The 22,964-nt window shown below is 33.5% G+C and overlaps 1 protein-coding gene across 2 annotated transcripts in view; it reads left to right on the forward strand.

Annotated features, from left to right (window-relative positions):
• Nucleotides 1-22,964, forward strand: part of Egfr (epidermal growth factor receptor) — a 152,998-nt gene that overhangs the window by 58,851 nt on the left and 71,183 nt on the right. The window contains exons 1-2 of one of the 2 annotated variants that reach the window (XM_072888684.1): nucleotides 7,268-8,369; nucleotides 8,919-9,152. The exons of the other annotated variant lie outside the window; for it this stretch is intronic. The gene's annotated coding sequence lies outside the window, so the exon portion shown is untranslated. Of the gene's footprint in view, nucleotides 1-7,267; nucleotides 8,370-8,918; nucleotides 9,153-22,964 lie in introns of those variants that run through there. 2 annotated transcript variants of the gene reach the window in all.

The following is a 22,964-nucleotide window of genomic DNA, read 5'->3' on the forward strand; positions in this document are numbered from 1 at the left end:
ATCTTACAGTACTTTCAATCTAACTCGTATATATTAATTGGCAAAATTAAATTAACCGTTTCTTAATAAACTATACATATATAAGGAAAAAAAAAGTGTGATTAAATGCCACGTTTTTGTACTATTAATTTTTTTAATGAATAATTTGATTAATAATCTGTCGATCATTACGAGTATGTTCAGCGGAGAGAATGAACGAGATTAAATACGCGGCCGCTTTAATTACATGCGCTTCGCATATTCATTAAGAGATTTCAGCCAGGTCATCGCTTCGATACATCAATCGTATCTCTTCGTAGGATCGATTATGGTCCTAAGACGAGATCTGCGAAGAAATCACTATCACGCCCCGTGCCAGATTGGCTTTTACTGCGCCGTTTCTTCAAGTTCGATCTCTCGTTCGATCTTCGAAGGCCGATGGTGGTCCAACGCAAGTAAGGGCAGGTCGATCGGTACTTTTCAGGACAACAATGGCTGACTCATCCGATATTGTATCTACCTGATGCATGGTCCACGGGGAATATTAACTGCAGGACTATTATCGCGATCAAACGTCGATTCACTCGCGAGTGCATGTAACGATCGCTGGTTTACTTCAACGTATTTGCGTATATATTCGCCATTTATATATAATTGTTTAGTTGAACGGAAAAGAATTATCATAAGAAAGCCGAAAAAAAAAAACGAATCACAAAATTGTCATGTTGTATCGTAGCAATTTTTGGCGATAGAAATTTTGTCAAATAGTAGACAGTCGTGAGTTTATTCGGACGATTTAAATCGTTTATCACCGATTGCCCATGTTTACTTGTTAGATTGTCCTCGACGTCAATCAATTTGAACGACATTTATTCACGCGACATGATTTTAGTTTTATCAAAACTAAAAGATAAGAGTAGTGTAGGTATTTATACGGCAATGATAATATTTAACAAATATTTCCGTAATCTTGTAATAAGTTATCTTTACATTTATTTTATCTTTATGACGTATTTTAATTAATGATTAAATATTAATTATTATTTCATACAAATACATTAATTTCACTAAATTATGATAATAAGAAGGATTAAAAATTGTTGACAAAGTAACTTTTTCTATATTCCATGTAAAACATACCATCATTTTCATAAAAATTTAACTCAATGCTTGTGTAGAAGTTTTTAAAGGTGGCAGAAAAGATAAGATAAATTATTTAAAAACAGTATAACATAAAATGTTTTTATATAGTAAATGATAATATGTTTTGATGTTTTCTATATTATACGAGTAAAAAAAATAATATTCTCACGATTATCACGCACGCATTATGTAAATGTTGACTCCTAACATATATTATATATACAGTATTTCGAAGATGAACATCGATAATCAATAAAAATGGTCGTTGTGGCGGGTCTGTGACGTTTCTTCCGCGAATAATACACAAAAAGCAACGGTTTGCATTTCAAATTAATTACTTCGTAGACTAGAGAAACGATCCGGAATATCGGAATAAAATGGCACGGGAAACGTCCTACCACCTGGGACCAACAGTTCTCGAGGCATATTTGCATGTGACATGACCGCAGAATGCGGCACCGATCGTCTCTCGACATCTCTCGATTCCCTTTTGCTCTCGCCCTCCTGCGGAGGGCACCTTTTTAAAGCCGTTTTTGTCTTCCTTTGATCCGAAAGAAGATAACGCATGCGTTTACGCGAAAGTGGGGATTATGACATGATATAATGATGTGGAATAATGGACGAGAAATAATCATCTGTAGCCAGGCACCTTCGTTAATTATTCTAATTAGAGGCGAACCGACGTGGCCTCTAAATGATCCATGTAAACATCGGTAATGCCTACACGTAGGCGATCGATTGAACGCGAAGAAAAAAAGTCGGCAAATACAATATCTCGATACTTATTGCTTTAATCACCTTTGATCTTTATTACAATAAATGCATTTTTTTATGTTTTATGCATTATATATATAATTATGTATTATATATATATATATATATATATATATATATATATTTAAATGTATTATTAAAAATCGCAGAGTATAAGAAGACATCACATAGCTAATTAAATAATTAAATTATGTTAATGCACAAAATAAGTACATTTTTTATGAATTAACAGAGATATTAAGATTATAATATTATATATAATTATCATATAATTTTTATAATATTTTACAAAATTACATTTTTGTTTTAAAATTTTAATTATAAAAATTTTAATTTTGTTTATAATTTCACGCAATACCTTTAATAAATAAATGTATTTTAGTAAAGTTATATAATACGCAGCAATAACAAAAATATTTTCTCCACGAGTCCTTTCGCAAATCTACAGAATGGCTATTGTATTGTATAATGCATAATTGAATTCCACGAATGTGTAAAGGATGTTAAGTGGTTTCGAACTGAAACTCGTGCAGAATAACCATGTCGATAATGCTCTGAGATCTCCCTGATATCTTTCTTTTTCACCGAAGTCAGCATCGCAATAGGGCATTATCGAAGAAGAAGAGGAAAAGGATAAAAAAATGAAGAGAAGAATAAGAGAAAGCAACGTCATGGCGCATGCGGCGATTCAACCGCGATAACTTTAATGCGTGTGGAATGTTAGACTTGTCGAGTAGGCAATTATAAATCCACATCTTGAAAACCAACCCCCCTTTCCGAGAAAGAATGCATCTCGGCGATGCTCTTTACAAAAAAGACGAGAGATGCTCGATATTCTCGGCAATTGTGATGGTTGTCAATCGATATTGATTCTGATATCGAACGGCTCAAAAAATCGGACAAAAATAAAGCTGCCAAACGAGAATCGTCTAACGATGTTGTTGATATTTTTCAATTGTAGTTTAATTATTTTCTTATCTCTATATATAAAATTTTTTTAAAAACTTTCCGAAATAAGAAATTGAGCTACAAAATCATTTTTGTGTGTCTTTGCTTTTCAAGAGAGGAATAAATTTAAATAAAATTTCTGTCAAAAAGAAAAATTGATTTCAAATTATGGATAAAAAAATTATCCTTTAATTTTATAATTTTTTTTATACTATTTATTGAACACTTTGTATATACAATTAATGATAGTGTACGAGAGCGCAAATATGTCTCGTATACGAGAAATCGACAGGATCTATTAGCGGGAAGAGATAGCAAGGACGTTGAAGGAGGCACTGACCGAAACAAGCCTAATGGAATATTTTATTTTCGGCTATAGAAGAAAAAGAGAGATAAAGGCGCACCGCCGGAGGTCCTTGTGACCACCGATTACCGTTAATGTCCAATCTACATGCCTTCAGGGTACTTTTAAAATCTCCCTAAACACTTAGAAATATGATTCTGTGACTCAGAGATGTATCCTACGACGTAATTCACGTGCTAAAGCGGAGAAGCAGCTAAGAAGCAGCACCGTTTAATGAAAAATGCACGCCATGAGCGGCGAATGCAAATGCGCCTCGCACTTCTTGAATCGTCGAAAGAGCACGACGTATTCTTGCATCGACGCGAGTGTAGGTGGCATGGGAGAGAGAAAGTGCAATAAATTATTTTATTAATCTGAGAAGATGACTGGCCTTTCTGACGGGAACTAATGTGACCGAACTTGCTGCGATAATAAACGGCTAATATGAATGTTCAATCGCGTTTTTGACTGCCTTCCGATCTCGTTAAGATAGTGAATAATAAACCTGACAATTACGATCGGACAATGATTAAAAATGTGATATTACTTTCATGTAGTTGACCTACTGAAATAATAAGAAATTATTGATTCTATTTATATATTTGTATACGTTAATACTCTATTTATATATATTACATATATGTGTGTATACATAAATAGAATTCAGACCAAAACTATGTCTAAAAATAATTCTATCGTCTAAAAATAATCTGAATGTGCAGATGTCGTTAGCATTTTATTTTTACATATCATCGAATTCACTCTCTTTTCTTCTCAACTACTTTATTCCATCTTTAATAATTAATTAGATTAAATTTAACATGCGCGTGAATTATCCATACTAATTTTTTCCTCTTCTTTATTTCAGGTAAGTTCGTGGGTCAAGTTCTACCTGGGTCGACTTCAGGGACAATAATGCAGTCGGCTCAATAGATAACCATCAGAGGGTTTGTTAGCGGTTGAAAGGGCGGTCGAGGGCCGAAAGATATCTAAAAATATAACAGTCGGTGGTCAGTTTTCGAGGAAGAGGGTAGTAACCACACTCTACATGTTACAAACTCAGTTCCACATAACGATACGAGCGAATGCAAGCACAATCATTTTCTTCGGTGTGCTGAGAGGTTGTTAGATCGAGAGGGTAGATTAACGAATACACGTGTCGGACTGAGATTGACACGAGTTGAATTATCTTAACGGTGTCTACCGAGAATAGAGAAACCTCATACTCTAGAAATATTCCGATATAATTTGTCTGTTGCTGATGAATATTATTTTCTAGGAAAAATCTCCCTCTTCGTCATGATACAGGAAATATTATACTGACTTACATAACTATACAATTATTTTGATAACACTTTACGTAATTCATGTATTTAAAATATATATATATATATATATATATATATATATATATGTATATATTTTAAATAGCTTTTATGATAATAATTGAAATCTATATTTTTAACGAAATAATTACATTAAAATAGTAATAATTTTTTAATTGTCTCAGACAGCAAGATTAAATAAATTATAGTAAAAACATTTTTTGAAAACAAAGCGATTTAAATACCATTAAAAATCAGTACATAAAATAAAATATGAATCTATTTTTAGATTCATATTTTATTTTATGTACTGATTTTTAATGGTATTTAAATAACACTGTACATATAAAGTTTGTCACAATGAAAATGCTCATTGTCATCAATCTTTTCGTTTAACCGACGTAATTGACGTCTCGTGTGTATATTTATCTCAATACGAATTCTGGGTCAGATTATTCTTTAGAATGGCGTCTGGTAAATCTAACACAGTATCTAACATATACAGTATATATGTATAATATGTCCAACAGTATACGATAATACATATATGCTTTGTAATGCAACGATTGGCGCTTATGCAAATGCAAAATTGTCCGGCAGGCACGCGTTTATTTATTGTTCCCGCCGCGAAGTATAATTTGTTGTCCTTTTTTTCCGGGCAAGCCAATAGATTTACCGAACAGATTAGGACTCAGGTCGCAAAACCCGGGTTGACAGGATGCATCTTGGCCGCGCGTTTTACAAGTTGTTTTACAACTCAGGACTCTCTCTTTCTCTCTCGCCGCAGAACTACCGTTCTTTGTTCAAAGAATGAAGAGTTGCTTTCTTTGATCTTCATGGCTATTAATGTATTGTTTTCACGATTTTTTAAAGTGCTTTTGAAGACAATCTGCACGTTTTAACTTTGAAAAGATTAAACATATTTTTATTTTACGCGCCGTTAATTATGAAAACATCTTTTATTTTTAATATAAATAAAAAAAAAAAAAAATGTTATTATACATATACATATACATTGATTTAAAAATATATTTCTATGATATATAAAAGCTCTTGAGATTTAATATTTTATTCCATAAATATTCATCTTATTTAAAAATAAAGTATTAGTTTACTTTTTCTAATATAAATAATTCATAGAGCGAGAAATAGTAAAATTGTGTTGAATTAAAAGTATACTTTTAATGTTTTTTATCATTTTCTTTTTATTATTTATGGTAACTTTCAATTTTACTCTTTTTTTTTCTCGAGCTAAATAAACCATTTCATGCGATCAGATCATTAGTGTTACAGCAATTAACAGATTACACGTGTTACATAAATGTCGGTACCAACTTTGATATTTATAATCGAATGCCGGACCAGTGCTACTGGTAATACTGGATTTTCTAGAATATTATAATCTGGCTATGCATGCGTGTATCATGGGATTTTTCAGAAGCCATGTATAACATTAAATATTCATAAAAGCGGATTATTCGTGTTTTTCTCTTATGTTATATTAATGTGATGATATATTAAAGAAAAAAATCAGAAATATTTATAATTTAATATTAATAAAACTTATCATATTTATTATATTTAAATTACTAAATTTATATTGTCAATAAAAAGAGAAAAAATATTTCAAAAAATTTTGAAAGAAATCCTTCAAGAAAATAATTAATATTGATCATTAATTTGATTGATTTATGGATTTTGTGCAGAAAACACGCGATTTCACGACACTTTCGTTATTACGTTGCGCGACGTCAACATAAACGTGATATACAGTAGCGCGCAAAAGTTTTGAGCCAAATAGTTTTTAGTTTATATTCATTATAATAATGGCTAAAAAAATTCATATATATGAACAAACATGTATTTATTTGTACTTCAAGTATATAAGCTTTACAAATTTTTAATAATCTTAGGTACTTTATTTTTTTCACAATGTTTTATTATAAGAAAATCATCTCCAAACCATTGCGACAATACCACCCTGTTTTATGGTAGAAATTGGTTATGTTATAACCTGTTATCTCTTATAAGAAGATGTGACAAGATACCAAACAACTATTCAAAAAAATATGATAGGATTTTCAAAGATAATACTTACAAATTTATAAAGCTTACATGATTGAAATGCAAATAAATATATTTTGTTTATATATATGAGTTATTTTAATGATTATCGTATAATGAATATGTGTTAAAAATTGTTTGGCTTAAAACTTTTGTACGCCACTATAAACGTGACGAAATGTTATGGCATGAATACATACGCAACTTCGAGATCATTTATACCAGACGCCATTTCTATAACGTAGGTCCTTCGTAGGACCCATTTGGGATTTACGATTCAGCGAACAACCGCCTCAATTATCAAGCTCACTCGTAGCAACATTGTTTACAACGACTCAGACCCGTAAGTATTTTATTTATCTACGGGTCTATCCGGCGACGGCTTTATAGCTGGTTCACGCACACGACGAGCCTGCGAACAAAGTTTACGCACGACGCAACGTGCACAAAGCGTTCGTTCTACTCGGAGAATAATTCTTCATTAATCCTCGGAGCAAGATTCTTTTCACGAAGGAACACCAATAATACTCACCGATGTTTGCAAGAAAATATTTTATTTAATTGTATAATTTATATAATTGCAATAATTATATTTAATATTTAATCATGGATGAATAAATTTTTCAAGTTCTTTTATACAATTTCGAAATATAGTATAAGTATTATAATGATAAGTATGTATGTTTTTACTTTATGTATTATATTCGAATATCTCAAATATTAAACTAATTTGATTATATCTATATTATGTAAGATATTACAATCTTAAGATATATCTTAAGATATTATATCTTGAAACATCATTCATCCAAGGTTAAGTCAAATAACTTAAGATACGATTGAGTTCACTCCTGAAGAGGATATCGAAGAGAGAATGAATCCTAAAGTGTGCGTTTTACGATCCTTCCTCAAATTATTGATAAAGAGTCCGTCTACTAAAAGGACGAATTCTCAGGATCCTATCTCGACCCTTCGCCCAAGATATTCTCCGCTAAGATATGGCTATCGTCGGTAAAAGGAATAGAATATACAGGGATGCGCTGCATCCCTTTCAGAATCTTCCTTCTGTTGCCTAGTTAGCATCCTTGCCAATGGCGGATTCTTTTGTTTCCCACCGCAGAGCCCCAGTCGAGATTCTATCTGATGTAAATAATTATCGTGGAGCTTAGCAGATGCTGCAGGAGTTCTCCTTTCTGTTCCTCCTCTTCTCTCTCTTCTTTTCCAAGGAGAAAACGAAGAAGGAGAAAGGCAAGATAGAAGCTACGAAGAGAAATTTTCGTTTTATCCGAGAATCCTGTTTATATCTCCGGGACCGCATACCGGCTGCACGCACAGAAATATCCAAGATTCTTCGGAATGGAAAAAAAATAATAGAAGGAAATATATCGGCTTGTTATGCATACTCGGCAATGAGAATTCTGCGTTCTACCCACAACGAGTTCTTGTCTTAATTAAGGCAACAGTAATTTTTATATTGTGCCGACGTAACAACGATTAACAAGAATACGTTAAAACCGCGGATGAAATAATAATTTCCGACTGAACGAGCGCGAAATAAATATTATAACACACTAAGCATGCTCTTTGAGGGAGGATCAATCGGACTATAACCATGAATATTATAAATCAATTTTTTTATACCGTCTTTTAATGCAAAAACGTCCTCTTCAGTGAATTCAATGCGGCGACTTTACAGCCAGAAGCGATATATTTGCGAATGTATTATATTTTAGATTGTTTACAGATTTTTTTCTGGAAAAAAGGACGAAGATCTCTGCCACGCATGAGTGCATGTAAATCAATATACTTATGTATATTTACCACAGTAATTAGATATAAATTAGTGTTTCTTTAATACCTTATTTTATATATTTCTCGTTGTTTATAATTTTTAATCATCCTAAAATATTATATTTATTACAAGGATAAGGCTTCTATTCGAGTTTGATATTTCATTGCTTTAGCATTTATTAACATATTAGCTGTGATCATATGACATTACTATAACAACATATAATGCATAATAATTATATTATTTATCTTACATTACAATTTTATATTATCTTGTATTATAAAAAAAATATAATATAATTTATATATTCTTAAAAGTAGAGAAAATTTGCAATATAGAATTTCAAATTTCAAGTTTGAGACACAAATGTTTGTGTGATGTTATCTTGCGAGAATAGTCAAATTATTTTAAAATATGTTTATATCTCTCAATGTTGTATCTATTAGATTGCGAAGTACTCGAATGATTGCAATTTTCTGTCGTATTTCTCGTTTGTTACGTCTGTCGCGTTGCGAGATCTGTCATAAAGATTGCATGGCATACGTTACAGCCGATATCTCGCTATCGCCTTTGACGAGCGTAATGTCCTGGAGGAACAATTTGGAGCACTTTACTCGCGACACACGTTCGCCGCCTGTGGGTCCTGTGTATGTCATGCGTGGCAGAGATGTAATTTATTCTCAGGATTGGTGCCGCAGACAGCGGACAGGAGACACGTTCGAGTTACATGATTGGTGCTCAACATTGACTGAATTGCACGCAGCCATAAATAAATAGCCAGCTGGTGAGTAATATGTTCTAATATTTATCAAAAAGTATGACGCCATAATTAAATGTGGAAATTCTCAGAATTAATTTTAAAAAGAGATATAAGATATTTTTAGCTTGATTGCGTAATTTTATATCTTGCATGCTTGTGCATTTATTGAAGATTATAAGTAATGGAAAAAAAAGATTTTCCGATGAAATCTCATTTTAGACAGGCACAAAGAATTCATTTTGATTTGTATTAAACAAAGTAATTATTTTAAATTACATTTTGATATTTATATTACTAAAAATTAAATGTATATAATATATCTTAGTGACTGCGCAAATATCTACATATTCGTGTTAACATATCTCGTGGCGAATAATAATAATAAATATCAATCAAGTGATATTTTATTATCGTTCAACGCGATGGTTCAAAAGCTCGCTCAGGCTAATCACTCAGACAAACAGTAATGGCCAGTTGTTGCAAGCTTCGTTACTTCTCGTTCCTTCAGGCACCTCCATCTTCTTGTCTCGTTGTTGTTCGATAGGGCGGGTCGCGGAATGATAGTCTCGACTGGGAATAATCGTTATTATCCGCGAGAGAGATCAAGTCCGGTCCGAAACCCCGTCAGACTTCCCTTTCGAAACGCGCACCCCTACGGGCTACGAGAGATCTTTCGTCCTCTAATTCGCACTCTATCGCATCTTCCCTTCGACGCGCGCCAAGAAAGCGAAACCGCAGCACCCGCAGCAGTCTCGTAATTAACGGCCTATAATAACGAATGATAATTTATTGCGCCGGCGTGCGGTTACTCGATAAGCTTCGAGTGCACCGATAATTTAAGCTAGATCTCGATCTAGCTCGAGGGGACACTGGTGCGCTCCCGCTAACCTGTCTTGTTGCGTATTCCTATTCAGGTTATATAATAATTTACAAACGTGTAATACACGTCTTATGATCGTTTACTCAATCTTGACATTTTCAACATTCTTAAAACTATTAAATGTGAGAAATATAATACAAATTCTTGATGCGTTTGAAATAATTATTTACAATATAATTTCACGTGTAGATAATTTGTTTATTGCTACTGTAATACAAATTATTATTTTAGATACATTACAATATAACACTCTTTTAATTTTATTTCTTATACACATGTATATTTGATTGAAAATAACACATTAAATTAATTCAATGTTATTAATTAAAGATGGTATTTATTTCAAACAAATACCTACAAATGAAAATCATACGAGTTTTTCGTAGAGGAATATTTTTTAATAAGTAGAATTCATCACATTTGGCTCTTGAGAGATTCGTATTTAATTTTAAATGCACACTATCAACGTACATTAACAGCAATCTCTCAGTTACATTCTCTGCTATAACAGCACATTTTATTAGCACGTTAATTATCATAGCATTATCTTTGCATTTTAAAATTAAGAGGCATCTCCTTTCTTTATTTAAATATCCACGTTTTAAATATCGTCATAAACGATCGATTTCACCTCCAAGTATTAGTTCCTGGCTACCTGGAAACTACTTAAGAATATAAAATCAAATGCTGAGTATAATAAATCGATGCCATTCCTCTTCCTGGCCAATGTCCTTGTCCAGCTTGGTACCGGCTTGGGACCGATGGTTTCGCCACTTTCTGGGAATGTTGTCGACGAAGGTGCGAATCGACAGGCAAACTACAGACGTTAGACACTTAAAATAGATGAAACGTGAAGGGACGTGGGGGGGGGAGGAGAAGGAAGGAGAATCGCTAAAAGACAAGAGGAACGTTTACCGAGAACGGCAGTGCGCGAGATTGGCTCGACGGAAGAGAAGAAAGACGCTGAAATCCTTGCCTTGGTGTGATAGGCTCTCTTACCGCGAACCGTTACGGAGAGCTCGGTAATTATCGTCGTGCCCGAGAGCTAACAATGCTGCTGACTGTCGAAGTCCCCGCGGCTCACGAAGCGCGAAGATTAGCCGTCGACCGCTAAAAGGCGGTCGCTTGGAAACAGACCTCTCTGCCCGACGCGACGTGCGAAAGCGCGGATAGTTCGAGCACGCATTGCGTTTCCTCGAAAGAAAAAGAAGAGAAAGAGAGAGAGAGAAAGAGAGAGAGAGACGTCCTTGTTGCGAACGGAACGAGACGTCGAGCGCGAAATATCCCGTGATTTTGACTTCCGCAGTACACAATACACTCGTCGACGTAAATCTTTGTGCGACTCGCGTTCGCACGCTACTTTGAGAACACTGTTGGAGTTATCTTAGTGCCGTATTAACAGTTATAATAACGCTTATATTTTCTTGGACAATTTAAATTCAATTTGTTTAAATTTAATTAACTTTGAAAACAGATTTTTACTTTTATAAAATTTTTATTTATTTAAGATTTAATTTTAAAAATATACGTAAATATTAAAAATCAAAAAATTGCGAAAAATGAGTAAAATTATGTTGTATAGATTACATTAAGAACAAAAGCATTAAACATAAGTATATTTTATTAATAAAATCTCTCCAATAAAATAAAAATAAAGTTTCGTTGAATTTCAAATAAAATTTTTTAAAATTTTATTGTTATTATTATTAATACGAAAAATTATGAAAGGTTGTGAAAAATGAAAAGTTTCTATATAACTTTGACGAAAATAAGTTTATTTTTCAAAAATCTTATTTAATATAATAAAGATTTAATATAATAAAAATAAGATGATACAGCATCTATATATGTATTTACAAAATTGATCAGTTACAAAATTTTTACGTATAATTTAAAATATATTCTATAAACAATACTATATAACAAATACTGTGTGAAAAACAGTTTAGCTACATTATCCAAATGGAAAACATTATATTTGCTCACTTCTGGTGCTGGTTTTCAATCGTGAACATTAAACGTGTCACATTTCATTATTTTGCACACATTCAACTTCTTCATAACAAATGATAAGTAAAGTAAAGTAAGATGAGCAATGTGAACCTGACACGATCTCTCATCACTCTTGTACAGAATTTGCAATTTTAATGTCTGGTCAGAGATCTCTATGTCGCGCATGGCGGAGGTAACTTCGGTGTGCAAAGATACGTAACTCGATAGGATAATAACGCGAGACCGATGCAGTCATGCAAATCAGCATTCAAAAGACACCGGATCCCGTGCTACAAATCTTGCGACGAATGAAGGAGACGGCACGCGCAAGTCTCGAGTACGAATAAAATGATAACGCAACTAAACAGATTACATAGGATGTGCATACGATATGTTACGTAGATGGCAATAAAATATGAAAAATAGACGTGAGAGGTAAACGATTAAAAACTAACACACGTGCGTTCTTAATTTCCAGATTTTATTAAAACGTAATAAAACATTAAGGGCAATTAGCAATTACAGTAATTAAATGAATTAAAAGCAGTGTCGATTGTGCATATTGATTACTATATGTAAACTTTATTTAATTATTATTAAATTACATTATTATTAAATTGTTATATAATTATATTATATAATTTTAAATTAACTTCTTCTGTTTTTATCTTTCATTCATTTTGTCATTCACAGAAATGTAAATTGTATCTAATTTCTAATTGAAAGATTGCATATTACATGAATTAAATGTATGAGTAGCTGCACGAAAAATTCCAGCGATATTTTGAACCCTTTCTGGGCTTAGTTGACACATATTTAATATTTCAAAGAAACAACATATATAGGGCAGTTTACGTTACAAATTCTACGAAATCTACGAAAGGTCCAACATCGCGCTCACATGAGTCTCACGTATCGCCCTTGTCGCCGTAACAGTAGTAGATTACACACGCTTTGCGTGTGCTAATTTTTTTCCTCATTATACGCGCGGTTACTATTAGCAAGATAAATAAACTGTAATTAAAGGCGCTTCATTAAGATAATATTAATGATACTGAAACCAACTCCCGTTAAATGAAAGCCGTTCGATCGTGTGACACATCTTTCGTCCTCCGTTTTAATTCCAACACGAACGCAAGTGACGACTATCATTATATCTATAAGCGTTATCAACGATCTATAATTACATTAAAATACATGAGGTATCTCGTTAGAGAGCGACATCGGGATATTAGCATCGAGATCAAAGTTGGAAGTATATTTAAGATATATCGTTCTTCGGTCCAATTTGTCGCGCATATACACCACCCTCCATGTTTACGAGAAGACTTATATAATATTTGAACACGTGACTCTCTCTCTCTTTCTCTCTCTCTCTCTCTCTCTCTCTCTCGCGACGGAGACCCAACGAAAGTCATCGTGGACAGCCATGGTTAAGCGATCACGGTATGTTTGTTTTTTCCATCTGGCACGGCACATAGATATGCATATGCATATATATATATATATATGTATATATATATATATATATATATATATATATATATATATATATACATATATATACACATACATTCGACGTGTGACGCAGTCATTTTCTCGCGCATGACAACCTTCACTGTTAGGGATTGGGCTATATACGTGGTCCTGATACGCCGTACGAGAGTTGTAAAGCAATCGGTATTATTCCTATGGCGGTATGACGGTAGTTGCGTTATATTGACATTCCATTTCTGTGGTTATGGCCGGCGCCGTGGCATCCGTATTTTTCGAATTCCTCCTTCGTGTCGAATACCATTTGCCGGAGTCTTTTATCATGGTAACTTTGACGTACTACTCGTAAAATACTCGACATTACTAATAATTTAATCTGCAATCACACATGAAATACCTCTATGTCAGCAGTATGCGTTATGCTTATTAATTATCAAATATACATAAATATCCAAAGAATTATATAGTTGAAAGAATGCTATGAATGCTACATGCAAATCGAAATACAATTCATTTATTAGTTAAATTGATTGATATTGAATATAAATGAACAATTAAATAGTGTTGAAAAATTATTGAAATATATAAAATATTTGAAAATTTCGTAATATAATATTTGTATTATATAATTGGTCTAACAGTAGGCAATGCAAGTCTCGAGGAAAAAATCCGTATAATTCCATATTTGTTTAATCGCATCCGAGCAGTGTTTGATCAAGTTTGTTTATAGTATTCAGTTTACTAAACGTAGAAAAGTATAGCACCAATGGCAAACGGGAGCAGGCTCACGCTATCAGGAAGGAACAACGATTCGCAATATTTGATTTGAACATATGGCTGGAAATATTGATAACATTCGCGAGATAAAACCTGGTCCAACAAGAACCGCGATTGGCGCAATCTATTCGATACGAATGCAATACCCGTTGCAGATAATCGAATTGCACGCAGTTGTGTTATCGTCAGATATACTACAACATTATTCAAAGTGCAGTCGTGTTATATATATAATATACACATAATATTATACATAATATACATATTTGTAACTATCAAACAAATATAATAGTTTTTCTAAATCATTGTCATAATTAAGAAAAATTTATGAAAAATACATGGTATTAAATTAACAATTTCAACAAAGCAAAATAAATCTCATTATGATTAGTTGTAGCGCATTTTATTTTAATTTATAAAGTAGAATTAATAATGCAATTAGAATACAGAAGTTCGTGAGATTTTATGATTCTTTTTCAAAATCTTGCAAAATGCCTTTTTTCTCTAATAATGCAAATAATAGAATAAAAGGAATTAAATCGTTGTTTAATGAGATTAAGCGATAACACGCAAAAAAAAAAAAAAATAAAAGTAATGGCTCGCGTATTAATATCGAACAAAATCTCGTCATAAAACTTTATAAATGTCGGTATCTTAGTGATAATAAATTATAAGTAAACATTATTAAATATATACGTTACATAAATTCTGTAATATTTAGATAGAGAAAGCGTTTTATTTACCATTATTTAATTTAGAAAATTAGGATTTTGATCTCTTATATACATATTTTAAACACACGACAAAAGTATTTTAAAAATTTTATCTTAAAATCTTTAAAAAAAAAACTTTTTAAAACCGTTTTAAATCTCTTTTAAAAGTCACATATACATATATTGTAAACTTTTATGCTCTTCATACCATACGAAATGTCTGATTATAAGTTAAACATTAATCAAACGCAAGCCAAGATTCGATATCGTTTTACGGGAGGGGCAGCCGAAATAAATCGTCTCATCGCCGCAAAAGAAATCGTTCGATCTGTATTTAAGTGTCACCAAGTTAAAGAGTATTGCGTCTGTGATTAAACCAACTCCGTCGTCACGTTATCTCGACGAAGCATTTTATCACGATCAAATATTGATACGCACTGCACGAACGTCGTCGAGTCGAAGAAAAACAGAGTATTGAACATTTGTCATCTCCCTATAATTTCACCATGCCCATAAACCATAGCGCGGAGAGTTCTCCGCATCTTTGTGTTCTCCTACTCATCCTTCAATTTTGTTTCGTGCCGCTCGCACTCACGATAGACGTTTCCTCGCGTGAGCCCATAATGCATCCACGATGGACCATGGGCGGCTACATAGACATCGTGAGAGGATAATATATTTAACGGAGCGTATTTGTTTCTATAAATTTCAAATAAAAAATTGAATTTTTAGACTTGTCTAGTTTTTATTATTAACACAATTTTGTATAATATTCAAAATTATTATCAGATCATTATTAAAATAAGACTTTAGTTGTAAAGAATGTCTGAAGGGAGAATTCTGGTGACGCCTATGGTCAGCTTCTACAATCCATTTCTTCTTCTTTGCAAGATAGCGCGTGCGAGATATTCGTTTCATGAACTGCAACGGCGATGAAGTCGCATGCAGGCCAACTGTGCAGACTCGCGAGGGAAAACGACGAAGGAAAAAACCGCTGCAAGAATGATGAAGAGGATGTATGTCGTGTAATCGCGTATATACGGTCGTGCACGAGCGTATATATCGGGTGATCTAAGGTCTGTAGCAAAACGTTCCTTCGCAGTTAATAAAATGTTGATGAACGATATTGTGATAAATAACTTAAAATGTGAGATTTATTATAGTAGATGAACTACAGACTAATTAATATCAAAATGCTCAGCAATTTAACATCGTAAGACGATTTTTTTCAATTTAAAAATTTTATAAAACTGAAGCGTCTTTTAATGTTACGTATTTCTAGAAATGTTATTAAATCGCTAATTTTCTTTATATATTGAATCAGCTGTTATCATATGTTCTTATTTTATTCTTCGAAATTGAAATTTTATGAAATTCGAAAATCGAAAATATAATATAATATAATGTAGTACAATTTTCATTGTTAACTAAATTATTTGACAGATTATTTTTTTCATTTACAAAATATGTAGCATATGCTTCATCTTATCCTGCAAACATACATACTGTATAAAAGATATGTGGACAGAGACTAGCGCGATATTTTTCCGCCACATAAAATCCTTTGAGCATTTCACATAATATTTTACATACGAGTCAGGAAGAATCGCAATCAAAAGAGTAATATACATATTATACGGGACACACGACCGTCGCCTTGATCACCCTATATATGCGACGTGTTTTATTCGGTGGATATACGGCAAGCAACCGGCGATAAGGCACGGCTAAACCCGCCCAATCAGCTATGTTTCACGGTGCTCGCGACATTACCACTTTATATCACCTATCGTTCTCCATATATATTTGCCCGTTCCACGTGCGTGCAACGCCATCGTCGTCGTCACTTATTTCACACATTTACACACATGACATGTCCCTGCGGTCGTATGGGTGTGCACACTTTCGCCTGGGATATGTGCACGGGTGTGTAAAACGTAAACACCGGGAGGGAGGGGGGGGGGAAGAGGAAGGGGAGGGAAACCGATATCGACACGGCATGGCGTGCCCCTGCTTTATGGTGTCGCTGATTCTGAGAGGTCGATCTTTACGAGAGTCGCCCCGTCAGGAATTTTATTCTCGCGGCCGATATATTCAAGAGAGGATTATTGTCGACGATCATATTGTTACATGTGGCACAGATCACTCCGCATGTGGAAGATAGTTGCGAGCATACGATGAAATAATGCGAACGATAAATTGGAAGTTAGAGATAGTCGAGATAAAGCAGTCGCGAGTTTGTCGAATGTACTTGCGTCAAAACCTATTAATTTCAATGCATATGATGAAGCGGTTATAATACTTTTATCAGTATGAACATTGACATATATTATTGTTTTAAAAAAATATATAATAAAGTTTAAAATTTTTTTTATTTTTATATATTATAATTTACGCACAATTACATTATAAAATATATGTATACGTGGCGATAAAAAAAATATTAAGAGTATTGCGTCATATCTATTTATGATGTATAATCATACCTTATTCAATTATCACAATCTTATGAAGGCAGAGTGGGTTAATTACGTTGGGTGCGGCTCACATGCAACAGTTGAAATTATCAAATTAGCAATTAGTGTAGCAATAAATAACGGTCACATGGTCATATTAAACAAAGAACACAGCAACGTATTCTTAGACACTCCCATTTTACTAAATTTTTCCTGCAATTGCGAGCGATACATAAATCTTATTCGACGCTCGTCTGATATACTGGCCGGGATCACGAACATTTGTCAGTTTCATTAAAATCGAATTTCGATTTCACAACCCCCTCTCCCCTTTTTACATCTCCTCCCCATTATTGATTAATCGTGCAAAATGCCGGCCGTAAAGAGCGTGTTGAAATCGCGCGCACGGTGAGAATGGGTGCCACATGCAGCAGGGACAATTGTAAAATGGCGAGAGTGTTGTTGCCTAATCCGACGCGTTTTCCCGTCGCGATTGTACGCCTATGCAGGGACCACAGAATCGAGACCCGTGTGGGCGATCTCAACTAGACAGACACCGCTCGGCTGGCCGGGCACCTCTCGCGTTGAGTCAGCGATTCCTGACATAATAGCGAATCTTGTCGCGTCGCAGCAACTCTTCCACCACGTCTGTCACTCGGGTAGCGCCGTTAGCCTGCTGCAACTACGGTAGCAACGACGAGATTCACGCGGCCGTGACATAATATAGGAAGCGTTCCGACTGCCGCAGAAGTTACTTTAATGGCACGTATCCACCAAAAACTGGCACAAAGTCAACCGTGTCTGAATTCTAGAGTTTAAAGCTGACATCTTATTAAAGTATTCTATTACGAAAGACGCTAAGATTCGAGTTCATTTTTGAAAGTTTATTTACAAAAATAATCGCGAAATTTACAGCTAATTGTTAGAGAGAAAATCCGTGTCTAGCTTTTATCAAAAAGAATCTGCTACTAAAAACCCATTATATTTTTTTATATTATCTCTGTGTAACTTGTTCTTTAAATTATGCGCTAAAACTATATTGTTCATATATTTGAAACTTGCTAGGATAATTGTTACTCCAGAAATATGAAAAAAGCTTGGTTCAAAATTTGGATCATTCACGTCTGCAAATATATTAAAATATTGTATATAACCCGTATTCAACAAACAATTTATATAATGACCGACAGGGCACTAATAGTGGCCGTTATTCAACATGCCGTGCACGAAGGAATCACGAGAACTTTATGAGTATGATCTCTGTTCGCCCTGTAGCTACTCGTGCACGTACAGGTTGATCCTAAACTTATATAGCGCTATTAAACACCATATCATTTCATTGAGCGTTATCCGCAAAGATTTATTATGGTAATTTTACTGTTTTTGTATCTTTTATCTATACTTTCCTTATGTTTATTCTGTTAAATATGATATAAACCAAATATCTTTGCATACATTAATGTTATTTATATAAATCCATACATCATTATAATTAAATTTTTTATTCTCGCTATGAAAATAGAAATGCCATCACATTAAACTAATTTACATTATAAAAATTTAATCATTATATAATAAATTTACAATGTTTGTAATAATTATTACGGAGAGATTACGAAAACAGCTTTCAACAAAAAATATAATATTAATTACAAAATCTTTCTTTAAATAAAGTCACACAATTGACAATACATCGCATCTTCTTCGAGATATTTTAATTACCATCAATTAAACGTAGAATTCCTTGATATTGTGCGGTAAGTCGGCAAAGAATGCCTTCATGTTTCGCTTAATGCAACAAGCCCGTACGAACACGCGAGTTACTGCTGATTAGAAATTCATTCGCGAGGCAGACCTCGTGAAATCTCGCGGTTCGCCAGCATGCACAATATACGAAGGTACACCGCGATCGTGAGTGCCAGAGCCAAGTTGGCGGGCCATTCATGGCACTCGTGCAATTCGCGGCGTGGGAATGCAAGTTAGAAATTCCGATACATCGCTGACGATATTGACGCTCGTCGTAATCCGACAATTTACAGTGTGGTCTTTGAGATGCGAAGAATAGCCGAATGACGTATGGTATTTAATCAACCGGTTCTTCTGTTACAAATCAACATTATAGAATTTTGTTTCAAAAATTATATGATGGAAATGACATAAAAAACTCAAATTTTTATTTAAACCATATTTTTTCCAGATAAATAAATACAAATTTTCTTGACACATAATTTTTATTTACTTAAATTTATCGCGCACGTTTTAATTTTCGAAAAAAATTAACTGACATACCGATAGCGCTAACTGAGAAATAGTTGAAAGAAGTTTCAAAGAATGCCCTGTTTTGCTGTAATCAAATTTTGAACGTGCCTGTATCCCGAATGCACAAAGATAATTTGCGAGGTACGACTTCTCGGTTTCTTCGCACCACCTTCGCACCCGAAAAGAGCCCTGGAGTGCATTAAAACAGAAACAGACAGACGTGGAGAATCCTGCGTGTAGTTCTCGCGCGAGTTATCCATGCCCTCTTTACAAAATTCCCAGAGATAAGAGCCACGAGGTACCAAGATACGTACCGCACGCGCAGAAAGATGAAAGAAAGGCGGGGAGAAACGAGGGGAGGCAGTCAATCTCTGCGAATGTGCATACGTGCATGCCGTGAGTACGTGCATGCGTGCGTGCGTGCACCTCGGAGAACCATACGCACCGCGGGCGCAGATAAGGATAGAAATGGCAGCAATTACCGTAGCGGACCGATGGCACGAGAGAGACGGCCATATTCATCATCCGAGGTCATTTGAATACCGCGGTGCCGAGAGGAGAATGAGACGAGACGATATAAGAAAAAGACAAGACGGTGAAGAGGAGAAGGGAAAAGATTGTAAGCTCCGACGAGAAGGAAGATACGATAAAGGAGCAATGTGTAGAACGAGAAAGAGAGATTCCTTCCATACGAGCACGTGAAGTCAACACTGAAGGAAAAGAGAGAGGTAACGCATCAGGCCGGCGGGGGCGAAGAAGAGAGGAAAGGGGGGGGGGGAAGAAACCGGTTACAGAAGAAGTAAACACGCGAAGGTGATGTTACTCTCCGTTCCTCTCTTCGTCGGTACAAAGTGCCGAGAGTCTTCGAGGATCTGGAGTGTGACGTTCCTGAAAAGTCAGCTGCTGCGACGAGGGAAAACATGGCGGACGTAGTGGCACGCGCGATCTAAAACTCTTCTCGGACAAATATATGTTTCAGGGTTATTCACCTGTCTCAAACTTCGGCGTATCTAGTCGAATCTTCAGGAAAAAGAAATCATTTGTAACATTCCTTTCGAGGGCATTTCTTTTTATAAGATGCATGGGTTAAAAACAGCAACCCCCTAAATAACGTTTATGTATTGACATATGAATCTATAAATAGTTTATATCTGAAAAACAATTATTATTTGATACTCAAGTTATTTAATTGGTTTATTATTTAGAATAATTATTATTTACGATAAAAATTAAATATCTTAATTATCTGTCATGCATAAAATTACTTGTATTATCTCTAAACTCTAAAAGAATATGATAAAAATAGTAGATGCTGTAAGCAAAAATTAAGGCTTCTTAAAAAAATAAAATTTTTGTATCTTTTGCTTGTAATTTTGAAATAGTTGAATTTGTTATAAATTTTTTCATATTGTTTCTGAATATTTGTATTCCTGAGCATAATTAGTTTTCAAAATAATTGCCATAAATTTACGATTTTGCTGGTAAATTTATCAACTTGTTGATAACGCCAAATAAAAAGTTAATATCCTTTAGTTGAAGAGGATAAATCTCCTGATAGTGATCTCTTATACTGGTAATCGCATCTTGACTTTCATTCTGGTTAATATCCAAAAAATTTCAAAGTCGGCTCGTTTCTTTAACATAGTTGTCGATTGAAAGTAGCTTCCTCGCTGACTTTAAAGCCGCGCGGACTTTGACAAAAAATCTGCGCCCCATAATGCCGTATCATATGTCCGAGCATGTGTCAAGAAATTGGCCTGATGTTGCAAAAAAGATCGATAGCGGTTTCGGCAATCTTCTTTAAAGAAGATAACGTTAAAAAGCTCCTTATATATATAAATATATATATATATATATATGTGTATATAAATTTTTCAATTAATTAAAATATATCGGCGCTGACATTTTTATTTAACTCATTTTTATTTTAAACACAATATTACAAATTCATTTGTGTCTACTTAATATTTATTAACAACATTTTAAAGAAACTAGTAATTAAAATTTTTATACATAGGAGAATAAGAATAATTGTCATTTTTATTAAAGTTATTAACTAATACGGCCAATAAACGAGCAAATTAAATTACTGCCGGTCACAAGTTTGGATACATCTGTTAACTTTTGGAATTTGTACTATAATTACTGTAAATATCGACGATACATTTTTCTTTTGTTACTAAACAGTTTTTGAACAACAGTTTTCTTTTGTTACTAAATAATAGTTTAGAACACCTTACGTCTAATTCTATAGATGAACTTGATTTTGAGTAAAAGCTTCAGAATTCAGCATCAGAAATATGTGCAGATATCAATAGAACCAAAAAGAACCAGAATCACTGCTTATTTTGAAGAGACGATTAAGAGGTGCTGGTCTAAAACGCAATGAAAAAAATTTTATATATATAAGATAGAAAAATTCGTACAACCTGCTCATCATCCGCTGCTAAGCTATGAAAACAGTTAGAACATGCGTGGACATCTCTACAACAAAATACTATCAATAAACTGATTGAAAGAATGCCGTGTCTTGTGGAAATGGTCACAAAAAAGGGAAGCATTTTTCGACGAAAAAAGCGTTTGGTACTTTTATATCAGAAATATTTAAAAAGTTAAATTATTTTTGTTTTATTTAAGTTGACTATATATTATTTAAGTTTTTATAACATAAAATAATTATTTAAATATAAAGCTAATAATAATAAAAACATATTTTCCTTATAATTCCTGATCTTTTAATGATGTATCCAAACTTTTGGTCGGCAGTGTATGTGTTCAAGAAATAATAATATTTATTGTTCTAAATTATAACGTAGACGTTTGTCAAATTACAAATTATTTGTATATGAAAAGATACTCAAAAATAATTTTATCTACATGCTTTCCAACATTGCTTATAGTTTACGTCATACAAATATCTATCTTTGTACATACGTTCAGAATATATTGAAAAAGACTGCGTAGCCGAAACGTCCACGTTATAATTTAGAACAATAAATATTATTTCTTAAACACATAATTTAATTTGCTCGTTTATTGGCCGTATTAGTTAATAATTATTTGTAGATTAAAATACGAGCGGTAACAATTTATGTATTTATTTATTTTATTAAAGTTATAATTGAAAAAGATATTCTTGATTAAAATTTTGAATTTATTAATTAAAGAAAGTATCTACAGGTACTGATTTCTAATTAATTTGTTGGTGAAATCGAATTAATTTCGAGAGGAATATTAGACTTGTCCGAATTGTAATGAAATTTTT

This window comes from Anoplolepis gracilipes, chromosome 3 (genome assembly GCF_047496725.1).
Source record: "Anoplolepis gracilipes chromosome 3, ASM4749672v1, whole genome shotgun sequence".
NCBI lineage: Eukaryota > Metazoa > Arthropoda > Insecta > Hymenoptera > Formicidae > Anoplolepis > Anoplolepis gracilipes.